The 13,291-nt window shown below is 37.0% G+C and overlaps 1 long non-coding RNA gene across 1 annotated transcript; it reads right to left on the bottom strand.

Annotated features, from left to right (window-relative positions):
- Window positions 1-4,261: 4,261 nt before the first annotated feature.
- On the bottom strand, window positions 4,262-6,035 carry LOC144998217 (uncharacterized). Its single transcript, XR_013660198.1, has 4 exons — window positions 5,868-6,035; window positions 5,600-5,667; window positions 4,831-4,895; window positions 4,262-4,545 (listed from the first exon to the last, which is right to left on the bottom strand). It is a non-coding gene; the product is annotated as an uncharacterized LOC144998217 (long non-coding RNA).
- Between the last annotated feature and the right edge of the window lie 7,256 nt (window positions 6,036-13,291).

Below are 13,291 nucleotides of genomic sequence, written 5' to 3'. Positions count from 1 at the left end.
ATTAGTGCATTAAAAATACACATCAGACATTCCAACCCGATGGTTGATTGGGCCCATAGTATGCTATTTTATATGTATGTTATTGTTGTGCGGGTATTTTAGGGGCACTCACTAAGCTTCGTGCTTACAGTTGTGGATTTTGTTTCAGGTACTTCAGATGTTTTGGCAAGGCGAAGGCATGACCGCACACATCCTTGGTTTTACAACTAATTGAATCTTAGGAGTCTCTGATTTTAAATCATGTTTTGGAAACAATGGTATGTAAACACTTTTATTAATAAATGGATTTTTTTGAAAAGTTTAAATTTATTGAAATTTTTGGGATGTTATAGTAAGGACCCGCTGGTCATAACTCAATGCATACACAAAATAATATAACATCGTAAGTCACAAAGACAGAATGCATAATAACACATATCTCAGTATAAGCAAATAAGACCCTCCAGTTAATAATACAAATAAGACCCTCCAGTCAATAATACGAATAAGACCCTCCGGTTAATAACAAAAAATAGACCCTCCGGTCACACATAAACTACCACACATGTAAGTGTAATGAGAAGACTCACCTTAGCCGATGGATTGAAAATCCTACACTCGTGTCCGCTGCACAACGACTTCACACAACGAGCCAAACAAGATCATTCTTAGATAACATTTAGGGTTATACCCAAAGCACAAGGTCTAATCTAAACAGGTCCTCTAAGGCCTAAACCCAAATAGGCCCACTCCATAACTCCCTAGGCCCAACAAGGCCCAAAACAGCAAAGCCCAATCTTAAAAACAAGTCCAATTCCAAAGCCCACAACTCCACTGATCAGACGAATACACGACGTTCATGGGCGGAACGCACGTCGTTCGTCACCAGATCGTTTGACGGGGACTCAGGTCGGAACGTCCTGCGTACCCAGGGATTATGCATGTCGTTCCCGGGGAAACTCCAATTCTTGTTCAAATGAATTATTGCATTAAGTTCAGCATCCAACACCTCAGAATAATCCAATAATAAATGAATTAATCCATAAATTCGAAGTCTTTAAGCCTTAGCATGGCTCAAAGGGGCCTAAACATGATCTCAAGCACTCTAACTCCATAAAGAGGTCAATAACTCACATTTAGTCCTTAATTCCTTAAGTCCTTTCACCCAATGCTCAGATCTGGTCCAAAAAGGCATTTTACAACATAAAGTTCTCAACTTTATGCCTTTTCATTGCTAAATGTGCTCAAACCCAAACCCTAACTTTTAACACAAAAACCCAAACTTCATAATCCTTTGCATGGATGGAAGGGATGGACCAAGATCACATTTTTATGACTTGGAAGACTCAAAAACCTCATAAAGGAGTTCTCAAATGGTCTAGAATAGCCCATACTCATAAATACCAAAGCTTTGGGACAAAAAGCACATAAAACCTAAAAATGGATTGATCACACACATGATTCATCAAGATAGAAACTTTATACCTCTAATAGCTTGGAAAGTTGATGAAGTTTCTAGATCTAGAAGCTTTACTCCATTAATAGCTTGATCACCAAGTTCCTTCTTCTTCAAGGGACAAAACATAACAAGTCATAACCCAACTAGATCCACATGAGAAAACCACAAAGATTCAAAATTTATACTTTATGGAGTTAGATCAATATGATTAGGTCTGGGATCCACAATCTCCAAGCGAAGCAATGCTTCCTCAAGAAACTCCTTCTTCCACAATAAGCACCAAAAACCCTTTAGATCACCAAAAAGCTCAAGAATAATTGAAATGGAGGCTAGGGTTTCGTCCTTATGGTTAGAGAGGACGGAGGCTGAAGAATGGAAGAGGTTTGGGTCTATAATGATGCTCATCAAGGGGCCAAACCCTAAAAACAAGTCCTTGAAAGAGCTCAACGAACGCCTAGCATTCCTTGGGGAATGACCAACGTTCCCATCTTGACCCGCGTCACTTTTCCCTTGAACGCCATGCGTTCCCATCTGGTACGCCCCGCGTACCCGGGTTGGTCTAAACCCTCCCAACTTTAAATGGTCATAACTTATTCGTTATATCTCCATTTTTGACATTCTTTATATACACAAAAGGTAAGGAGAAGCCCTACACTTCTATCAGCTTTATTTTTCCTAAAACCCACTTGATGTCAGATCCAAAATTCATGAAAGGCCCGAACCAACACCTTTACCGATACCCTTGGGCTCTAAAGCACAAAACGAACTCTTATTTCACAAAACGTACCTTACCCACATCCAAAAGGGTATAAACCTTTCTACTTTAAAGCATCAAAACAAGATGTTTCAAACAATAATTGTTCTAGAAGGGCATTCGGTAGTGTAGCATGTCGCATGAGAATTTCAACTAAAAAGACGACATTTAATATTGGTGGTTCTTCAACTTGGTCACAAAGCTATGACGCCGATTTTGATATAAACAACCTTAAATTGAAGAACTGTTAACTTATTATGTATTGTAATATTTTTATTAAATCTTATAAGATGTTTTTATGCTTTCATATTTTGATATAAAACAACCTTAAATTTGAAGATGTTTTTATTAAAACAACAAATGAAGCTTAACGGTAAACAAACCTGTTAATCTAAAAAAACACCAAACCCAACTCATGATAATGTTACAAGAATTTTTTAACTAATTATTAAACTCAGAGAACTACAATGGGTACTTCTCTTTCTCGGTTGCTATATAATCATCCCTAATTCTCATTTTATCTTCCAAATGATTTTTTTGCACCCGAAGCTGTATCATCTCCATGTCCTTGCCAACACTCCATTTTCAGTCATTTTGATTGTCTTCTTTGTCTTTTTTATCCATTCTTCATGCACTTTGTTTTTCTTTTTATTGAGGTCTATCCATTCTTGAGCTCGTTTGCATTCCGATGCAATAAGATTACGACATTCACTAAGAAGTTAGGATGACTCTTTATCCTGTTTTTGTTGTTCTTCAGCATTTTTCAATTCTTCAAAATTTTCATCCGACATATATCGTCCCGCTGAAGAGGGTGTAAAACAAGGGTCAACTGGATTACAATAGTAACAATATACTTCGTTGCATGAGCAAATTTCAAACTTTTCGGAGGAACTCATAATAAAGTCGAGATTTTATTTAGTATTTGTAATGAGAAATTGGCGGTATAAGTTGTATTTATACATACTAGTAATCTCCAAATAATAGTCCAAATGCAATCATTTCATAGTCAAAGTTGTAATTCATAGTCAAACTTTGAAATGACTACACATTAATGACAAGTCACTAGTCAAGCTTCGAAATGACAACACATAAATGACATGATAAGTCACTGCAATAACTTGCAAATCATAGTCCAAATGTTACCATTTCGTAGTCCGATTTGTTAAATCCGCTTTTTATTATTATAAATACATGTTTAAGCTCTAGGAAATGAATACCAATATCATCCAAACAAAACCAACTCCCATATTCAGAAATGTCATTGAATGCACCATCTTCTTCGAATGAACTACCTGGTTCCAATTCTGAACGAGCATGGATGTCAAACGATCTGTTGGTTCTAACACGAGTTGGCTTAGTGTTAAGGAGGGTGTAACGTTACTGGCTCCCCCGTATTGTATAGTAAGAGATGAATGGACCCGCATAACAGCTTTATTCAATAATGATATGGGAGAAGGACAAACGAGGTGTTGGTTCTAACACGATGTTGGCTTAGTGTTAAGGAGGGTGTAAATTTAATGGATCCCCCGTATTGCCTAGTAGGTGGTAAATGGACCCGCATAACAGCTTTATTCAACAATGATACGGGAGAAGGAAAACACCGAAAACAATAAGATATTGTCAGTAAATGGATTGATGTAAAGAAAGAAATCACATGGTTCAATCGAGCGTGTAATTATGCGAAAAATTCCAATTTTCTTTATGTAGAGGACGAACAGTTCATGGAAGATGTTAAAGATTTTTACATTTTGGAGCGTGAAGTCAGAGACTTTGAATATGAGGACGTTTGGAAGGTTGTAAAAAATAATCAGTATTTCAAGTAGACGGCTCGATTTCCGTTCAAAATAACCCATGGAATTGTTTTAAGTTTAATGCTTTGTTTGGCAGTAATGTTTTAAGTGTAATGTTTGGTAGTAATGTTTTAAGTTTAATGTTTGGTAGTAATGTTTTAAGTGTAATGTTTGATGGAATTGTTGTTTAATGGTTCATGGAATTGTTGTTAGTAATTTATTGTAATGTATCGTTAAAATTAATTCAACGATTATTTCTAATTAACATTAAACAGAGGAGGTACATCTAATACAGACTTAATACATGAAAATAACCTAGTACAAACATAGAAATACATATTAAATAAATGAGACATATTTCAAAATATTCCAATGGGCTTCAAACTGGAATTCCTACCCGTCACTTAATGATTTGTATTCCTCCTTAGTAGCTTCCAAGATGACCTCATCAGTAGCATTTAACCTGGCGTCGTCAATTTTGGTATACATATCATTGAATAATAGATCTTCAGCTTTCATTTCATACCATTTCGCTAAGATATCTAGTTCATCACGATGGGTTGCTGTAGTCATTCGATTTTCAGCGTTGAAGATATTGGTTAAACGAGTCCAAAACATTGGATCGTTCATGTGACATCCCCAAAAATCACGGCCAGAAAAGACCGATTTTTGTTTATGCTTTATAAAAATCAGAGTACTTATTTTCATAAAAATGTTGCGGAATTTGTTCCCAGAAAAACACGATAAATACGTTGTTAAAACATTTTTGAAGAAACGTATTTTTGTTCATCTTAAAACGTTTGGGATGTCATCGTCAATACAGGAACAAAAGCATAAACAGAACTTACATTTATTTACACTAGTGATCTACATCTCTTTGATCTCTCAGTGTAATGTGACTTCATATGAACACCTGTGATATAAATAAACTGAGTGGGTCAGGTTGGGAAACCTGGTGAGCACATAGGGTTTTCAACCCACAATAATATAATTATTATTTTTAAACATCAAACAATCAACCCAATTACCCATTCCCGTTATCCTCACATTACGTCCCTAAAACATCTAACACAAGGGACCTAGTCAAAGGACTATCATTGGGATGGAGTATATCTGGTGAGCACACAGTTCGAATAAACACACAGTTCAAACAAACACACAGTTCGGTTAAACACACAGTTCGAATAAACACACAGTTCGAACAAACACACAGTTCGGTTAAACACACAATTCGAATAAACACACAGTTCGAACAAACACACAGTTCGGTTAAACACACAGTTCGAATAAACACTTACAGGTTGCGAGCCTGCTAGTGTTCCACTGGACTGTCTAGAATAGTCTGTGGTCGTCATCTATACTCCGCTAGATGACTAGATCATCAAGAACATCTATAACGAGGCATCTCATTATTTCATTTTATCACACAGCAACTATTACATCTACCCAACACATTTTGTAGATATAAAATACATATACAGTTTAAATCATTGAACACATGTATAAAACGTTCATCCAGCATAGATAGCAAGTATACAGATAATATACACACACAGCACGTAATTTATATAAAATACTTCATATCTATGTGTAAGCTGAAAGTAACTATGCACTCACTTGAAAAGGTGGTGATTCCGAACTCAGACAGCGCTTCGCTTCTTAAATAGAATTTTCTTCGACGAAACCTAGTATTATTACCACTAGAGTTTAGTTTATTATTCGCCGAGACTAATTAATAGTCTAGCTATTATTATTATTATATAAGCGTAAAAAAAATACTTATATAACCCATAATAATAGCCCAAGTATTTATTATAAGTTCATAATAACAATACTAATTTTAAATATAAGCTATATTAAAATAAGGTAAGCATAACTTACTTACAAGGGGGTTTTAGCTAGGAGTCGGGCTCTGCAGGGGCAGAACTTCGTCGCTGAATCTTTCTAAGAAAGATTCGTGCAGCGCTTCAGCGCTCACCTTACTATACTAAACTACAGAAAGAGAAGTCGAATCACGAGGGACCGAAATGCTCGGGGGATAAGGAGAGAAAGACTCTTGAATCAAGAGAATGGTGCAAGAAATATGAGAGCCCAAGCCTCTTATTTATAGTAATTGAATTTACAAAAACTACCCTCCATAATTACTTAATAACCTTATAGTTATATAAACAACTAAACACCCCTCTATAATACTATTTTAAATGGATTTAATGATATTTGTACTAAACTAATGTCGAAAGAACTCAACATTAGTCTTATAATGACCGCATTGTCGATACCTTTCTAATGATATATACATATGTATATATATGTGTACGTATACATGTTTTATACTTTATTTTAATACGTAAATATGCTATTATAATTTGTAACTCGTTCATACGAACTCCGTTTTTGACGTTCTTTATATCCGCGCGTAGGTGGAGATGTACTCTACAACTTTCGTTTAGACTCCGTCGGCTAATTTTGACTTTATTTTTAAAGTTATATTTTTAACAGGCCGGGACAGGATTGGTCCGTTAAAATCTCATAACTTCTTTATCCGATGTCCATTTTCGTCTGTCTTTTTATCGTTACGCTACTAATAATGAGATATTCGATTCTTGTTTAGGTTGTGTCGGCTAAAAATCAATCGATCTAAAATTCGAATTTCGGGCTGTACACCGCTAATCCGAAACTTCGAAAAATCATAACTTCTGCATACGAAGTCAGATTTGGGCGTTCTTTTTATCGATGTTCTTAGTTTAACATATTCTACGACTTTCGTTTAGAGCGCTAAGGCTAAATCTCTCTCTATCATAAATTTACTATTTACGTCTTCCGGTGTTGTGCCGGTTTTGCCGTAAAACTTCGGCGGGCCATAACTTCTTCGTTATAACTCGGATTTCGGCGTTCTTTATATGTACGGAAACCTTGTGACATATTCTAAAAATTGGTTAAGACTATTCATTCTAAATAATCTTTTGTCGAAAAGTCATTTTTGACCCCTATTGCCTCTAAATTGACTAGCCCGGATCTGCGGGCGTTACAATTATCTCCCCCTTAGGATGATTACGTCCCGGAATCATCAAAGAAACAAGGATCGTATAATGACTCCATACGTCATCTCTTCATCCTAGGTAATAATTATAACTTCTTTATTCCTTCAAGTCTATCTCTTAGAATCATTGACTGTATGCAGTACTCGATCGTGCACCTGCTCTCTACCTCACGTTAGACTTCAAATTATAACCTATCATCATGTGATGCACGTTTAGACTTAGGTCTCTTAGAGTTAAATTTTAAAATAGACTATGCCTTCCTTCATGTTCTAATGTGATATAATCACACTTTAACATGTAGCGTTTCTGGCTACCAACTTCTTTAACAACGAACGCGATACTTCTATTGATCGCTTTGATTTCAATTGTTTGGTTTAAGTCGGATGCTACATCGAACTTGGTTCCCTGAACCACGCAACATACTCATCGTAGTCGGACTCAATTCGGTACATCCACTAGGGTCGGAAATTAACAATCTTTTTAGTCATTATCGAAACGATGGTAATGACATACTTGAAAAAAAACAGAATCAGTTACTAGCTTCTTAGTAACCTTGTGACTTTCCCTGATCCAAGTGTGAGTCCTGTGCTTCCGGTAGTATAGGCCTCTACTACCATTCACACCTACTCATACTCGTCCCAAGTATTGTCCCGCAGTCTCTCCAAGTCACCATACAAGAAAAAAACAACTTAACACATCAGATAACAAAACAAAGGTTTCATATTATTTCTTGAAACGATTACATAGGTGTTCAAGTTCACCCTAGACTACGCCTCTAATAGGCTACATCATATGATTCTATGGCTACATTATAACTCGATCCTTGGATGTCAAGCCGTCATTCCTGAATCCTCGCATTGTCATCTGCTTCGTCTAGGATCATATGGAATGCTCTTGCCTTCGGTTTTGGCGGAATGTTTGGTTTTTCCGCCTCTTTCTTTTTCGGGCAATCCTTAGCAACATGCCCTTCTTCACGGCATTCATAACACACCCTTTTGCACTCGTTGGCGTAATGTCCGGTCTTCCCACACTTGTAGCAAGTCACTTCTTCGCTACATTTCCCAAAGTGATTCTTTTTGCACTTCTCGCACCATTTCACTTTGTTTCCTCCTCCGCTAGACTCCTTTGAACCAGACTTGATCTTCTTATTGGGCCTTGTAGATTCCTCAAACTTCCTCTTTTCGCCAACCTCAATCTTGTTGGCAGCTCTTCCCTTAATCATATCTTCCACAGACTTGGCAGCCCAGATAGCTGCCTCCAGAGTAGGAGCCTGACGCACTGGCACCGCGTACTCCCATGGAAGTCCCTTTGCGTACTTGTCAATTTTCGTCAGCTCATCCGGAACAAGACGCAAGGCAAACTCCATCTTTTCTGTAAAGTTGTTCGTGTATTCATCGATTGACATGCTTCCCTTCTTCAGGGTTAGAAACTGGTTCTCTAGCTCAAGCAGGTTTTGAGTTGAGCAGTACTTTCGTTTGAATTTCACCAAAAATTCTGCCCATGTCAGTTGCAGGGGCTCATTAGGGCTCAGAGTCTTCCCCAAGGTATTCCACCAACGTACAACACTTCCTCGAAACTGACGCACTGCAAATGTGGTCTGTAGCTTCCCTCTGCAACCGCATGTCATGAAGGCTAACTCCATCTCCGAGATCCAATCCATGACCCCGATCGGATCCTCCTTTCCAGTGAAAGTCGATGGCTTGCAAGTCAGAAAATCCTTGTACTTGCATCCATTCCTCTCGACTTCGTCATCTTGGTTGTTTTGTCGAACTATTGGTGGGTTGACTTGACCAACAGTCCCACTGTAGTTTCCTTCCTCAGTCCGCCCTTCGTTCAACTCGGGCTGTTCGATCTGAATAGTGGCTTCCTCACGATTTTGCTGGAGCAAACGTCTGGTTTCCTCCATTTGACGATCCAACATCGCTTGGATCATCGCTTGCACTCCGGCCATTGTGACTGGCTCAGCGGCGGCTTCTATCACCGGTATTTGCTCAATCACTGGGGGTTGGTTTCTGTTCCCATTTGCATTCATGTTTCCACTACGGGTTCTTGCCATCTTGATCTATACACCGAATAAGGTGAATCTAGATCTTTACTTAGGATTGATGGTTAAATCATCCTTATCACTCCGAAACGTTTATATGCTAGTTCTAATATCGTAGTCGTACGTTTAGAATCCTAAACACATAAGGTTTCCAGATCCGGTCGGCAACAGACCATAGATCCGAACAACTAACAGCATATCAGGCACAAGTATTTAGCACATAAAAGCATTTTAGGCACAATTCCTAAAATAATCTAGTGCTCACACCTCACAATCATCGCTTAGCATTCTAAGTTTAAGTCTAGAAATAAATCCATATCCCTAGTTCGCTTAAACTAATGCTCTGATACCAACTGTGACATCCCCAAAAATCACGGCCAGAAAAGACCGATTTTTGTTTATGCTTTATAAAAATCAGAGTACTTATTTTCATAAAAATGTTGCGGAATTTGTTCCCAGAAAAACACGATAAATACGTTGTTAAAACATTTTCGAAGAAACGTATTTTTGTTCATCTTAAAACGTTTGGGATGTCATCGTCAATACAGGAACAAAAGCATAAACAGAACTTACATTTATTTACACTAGTGATCTACATCTCTTTGATCTCTCGGTGTAATGTGACTTCATATGAACACCTGTGATATAAATAAACTGAGTGGGTCAGGTTGGGAAACCTGGTGAGCACATAGGGTTTTCAACCCACAATAATATAATTATTATTTTTAAACATCAAACAATCAACCCAATTACCCATTCCCGTTATCCTCACATTACGTCCCTAAAACATCTAACACAAGGGACCTAGTCAAAGGACTATCATTGGGATGGAGTATATCTGGTGAGCACACAGTTCGAATAAACACACAGTTCGAACAAACACACAGTTCGGTTAAACACACAGTTCGAATAAACACACAGTTCGAACAAACACACAGTTCGGTTAAACACACAATTCGAATAAACACACAGTTCGAACAAACACACAGTTCGGTTAAACACACAGTTCGAATAAACACTTACAGGTTGCGAGCCTGCTAGTGTTCCACTGGACTGTCTAGAATAGTCTGTGGTCGTCATCTATACTCCGCTAGATGACTAGATCATCAAGAACATCTATAACGAGGCATCTCATTATTTCATTTTATCACACAGCAACTATTACATCTACCCAACACATTTTGTAGATATAAAATACATATACAGTTTAAATCATTGAACACATGTATAAAACGTTCATCCAGCATAGATAGCAAGTATACAGATAATATACACACACAGCACGTAATTTATATAAAATACTTCATATCTATGTGTAAGCTGAAAGTAACTATGCACTCACTTGAAAAGGTGGTGATTCCGAACTCAGACAGCGCTTCGCTTCTTAAATAGAATTTTCTTCGACGAAACCTAGTATTATTACCACTAGAGTTTAGTTTATTATTCGCCGAGACTAATTAATAGTCTAGCTATTATTATTATTATATAAGCGTAAAAAAAATACTTATATAACCCATAATAATAGCCCAAGTATTTATTATAAGTTCATAATAACAATACTAATTTTAAATATAAGCTATATTAAAATAAGGTAAGCATAACTTACTTACAAGGGGGTTTTAGCTAGGAGTCGGGCTCTGCAGGGGCAGAACTTCGTCGCTGAATCTTTCTAAGAAAGATTCGTGCAGCGCTTCAGCGCTCACCTTACTATACTAAACTACAGAAAGAGAAGTCGAATCACGAGGGACCGAAATGCTCGGGGGATAAGGAGAGAAAGACTCTTGAATCAAGAGAATGGTGCAAGAAATATGAGAGCCCAAGCCTCTTATTTATAGTAATTGAATTTACAAAAACTACCCTCCATAATTACTTAATAACCTTATAGTTATATAAACAACTAAACACCCCTCTATAATACTATTTTAAATGGATTTAATGATATTTGTACTAAACTAATGTCGAAAGAACTCAACATTAGTCTTATAATGACCGCATTGTCGATACCTTTCTAATGATATATACATATGTATATATATGTGTACGTATACATGTTTTATACTTTATTTTAATACGTAAATATGCTATTATAATTTGTAACTCGTTCATACGAACTCCGTTTTTGACGTTCTTTATATCCGCGCGTAGGTGGAGACGTACTCTACAACTTTCGTTTAGACTCCGTCGGCTAATTTTGACTTTATTTTTAAAGTTATATTTTTAACAGGCCGGGACAGGATTGGTCCGTTAAAATCTCATAACTTCTTTATCCGATGTCCATTTTCGTCTGTCTTTTTATCGTTACGCTACTAATAATGAGATATTCGATTCTTGTTTAGGTTGTGTCGGCTAAAAATCAATCGATCTAAAATTCGAATTTCGGGCTGTACACCGCTAATCCGAAACTTCGAAAAATCATAACTTCTGCATACGAAGTCAGATTTGGGCGTTCTTTTTATCGATGTTCTTAGTTTAACATATTCTACGACTTTCGTTTAGAGCGCTAAGGCTAAATCTCTCTCTATCATAAATTTACTATTTACGTCTTCCGGTGTTGTGCTGGTTTTGCCGTAAAACTTCGGCGGGCCATAACTTCTTCGTTATAACTCGGATTTCGGCGTTCTTTATATGTACGGAAACCTTGTGACATATTCTAAAACTTGGTTAAGACTATTCATTCTAAATAATCTTTTGTCGAAAAGTCATTTTTGACCCCTATTGCCTCTAAATTGACTAGCCCGGATCTGCGGGCGTTACAGTTCAACTTGCTGGTCTCGTACACATGAATATATGCATGAGTAAGTACCAAGTAATCCTCATTGCTCCATGGTATTGAAGTCATTTTTAGTGTACTAACTGAGAACACAAGAGATTACTGTTCGAGTTGACAAGTCATTGCATCGAATGACACCACAATACACTAGGAAAAGAAAAATGTTTGACATGACAACATTGTTTCAGTTACAATATGGGACCGCTGTAAATAATTGTTCATATCCATTTTAATTGTATCACATTACAATTTTAACTTGCAACTATGGTCTCACTTGTACCACTTCCATGGAGCAACGAAGAGGAAGTCTTTTTGGTTCAATCTTGGATCGTAACTATAGAGGAGGATTTTCCACCAGGTCCGCCAGAAGTTCGCAGTGGATCATTTTGGTCTTGTGTCTGTCATTTATTTCACCATCAAATGGGGCGTATTCAGTATCGAAGAAGAAGAGATGTCAAAGCAAAGTTTATGGATTGGGAAAAAAAAAAGTGAAGCATTTTCAACGTATTTACAACGAGCTGGATAATGAACATGTGAATATGGATGAAGACATTCTCATACAAGTGGATATGGAACTATACCGTTTCGAATCTGATGGTAGGTAGTTTACGCATGAGGATGCATGGAATCTTTTAAAGAATGTCCCTCACTTTTAATATGCATGTTAGTTATGTTGTTTGTTTTTGTTAGTTACGTTGTTTGTTTTTGTACGTGTGTTTTGTGAGTCATTAGTGAATGTCCGTCACTTTTAATGTATGTTGTTTCCTTAATGACGAGTAAAAATGAATTTAGAAAAAACAACCATATTCATTTCATTAAAACATTAACCCATAACTACTACACAAATAACGAATAGATAAAATGCAACCGCGTACATGAATAACTACTACATAATAAGACATAAAAAGCAAACGGGGCACATGAGTAACTACTTATATTTTGGAGGTAACAGGACTACCCTTTCATTTGGTATTTCCCGGTGCACATGTGATGGTATAGGATTCACCGTCTCAGATCCAAATGAAACTCGATACACAACAGCAATCAACTTATAATCAACCATTTCGTGAATGGCTTCAGATGTAAGGCTTCTTAGAGATGTTATAGTGCGCCCACATGGTATACTAATGTTTTTCCATTTCCCACAACTACATACCCTATGTTGAAGTTGTACTTTCATGGTGTCGAAATTGTCATCGACTTCAAATGTATCCCCATACATACGTCTTGCCACCCAATTATAAGACTTGTTCACACGCTTTTGAACCTTATTCTCAACACAAGGGGTCACTCCAACAGACATTCTCCCTGCAATATTTGTTAATTTATAAATAGTAACACAATAAAAAAAAACTATAAGTATAAAGTTACCTGCAATTTCATCCCGTTCATCATATGTCGATTGTATTGACTTAATGATTAACTCAATTATCATTGTTATAGATAACTAATGT

The sequence above is a fragment of the Lactuca saligna genome, chromosome 5 (genome assembly GCF_052625555.1).
Source record: "Lactuca saligna cultivar CGN05327 chromosome 5, ASM5262555v1, whole genome shotgun sequence".
NCBI lineage: Eukaryota > Viridiplantae > Streptophyta > Magnoliopsida > Asterales > Asteraceae > Lactuca > Lactuca saligna.
This window is presented reverse-complemented; position numbering and strand designations above follow the sequence as displayed.